General features: G+C 50.2%; 1 pseudogene; it reads right to left on the bottom strand.

The window, feature by feature from the left end:
- Positions 1-230: 230 nt before the first annotated feature.
- LOC149455413 (U2 spliceosomal RNA) lies at positions 231-346 on the bottom strand (annotated as a pseudogene).
- Between the last annotated feature and the right edge of the window lie 321 nt (positions 347-667).

The raw sequence follows: 667 nt of genomic DNA, 5'->3' as shown, positions 1-667 counted from the left end.
CAAGTGTTACTAGTGACACCCCTGAGAGCGTCTTCCCCAGGGGGCACTGAGTTTGCGGACTTTTTGCGTCCCCAGCCCCTGGCCAGACCAAGGTAGATCCGTCCGAATCAGGAGGTACTGGGTCTTTCCAGTCTTCCCAGAGGAATTACTCCCGGGGCCCCAGCTTAACTCGTGGCGCTCCCCGGTTTCTGTCCCTCCGGTACTAGCCTTCCGGACCCCCATCATACCAGTGAGGGTACTATACAACAACCATCCCCGCAAAGCTAGAATGGTCGGGAGCACCCCCACTGGACACTGATAAGAACAGATACTACACTTGATCTTAGCCAAAAGGCCGAGAAGCGATGACATCGCATTCCTAAGGAAAGTGTCAATATTTCAAGACCACAGCTGATAACTTTCAGGATCCCATTTGGAGGATGGCTGCAGGGCAGCCCCAGATCCAGAGGAGGGAGATTCTTTCCAGGCTGCACATCTGATCCACCTTAAAGGGGACCTCTGGCTTATTATACCACTTATACATATTGCACATTTATTATGCGCATATGGTGAGTGCGCATTTTTATCATATCCCCTGCACTTTGCTGAATGGATTAATATCACATGGAATTAATTTGAAATCACTTGGGCACGGGATCTTCACGTAGCACCGTTATCTGACTGATGT

This window comes from Staurois parvus, unplaced genomic scaffold, assembly GCF_062004578.1.
Source record: "Staurois parvus isolate SC_StPar_1 unplaced genomic scaffold, SC_StPar_1.0 ptg000394l, whole genome shotgun sequence".
In the NCBI taxonomy this organism is placed as follows: domain Eukaryota; kingdom Metazoa; phylum Chordata; class Amphibia; order Anura; family Ranidae; genus Staurois; species Staurois parvus.
The sequence above is the reverse complement of the archived record's forward strand: the minus strand, read 5'-3'. Positions and strand labels throughout refer to the sequence as shown.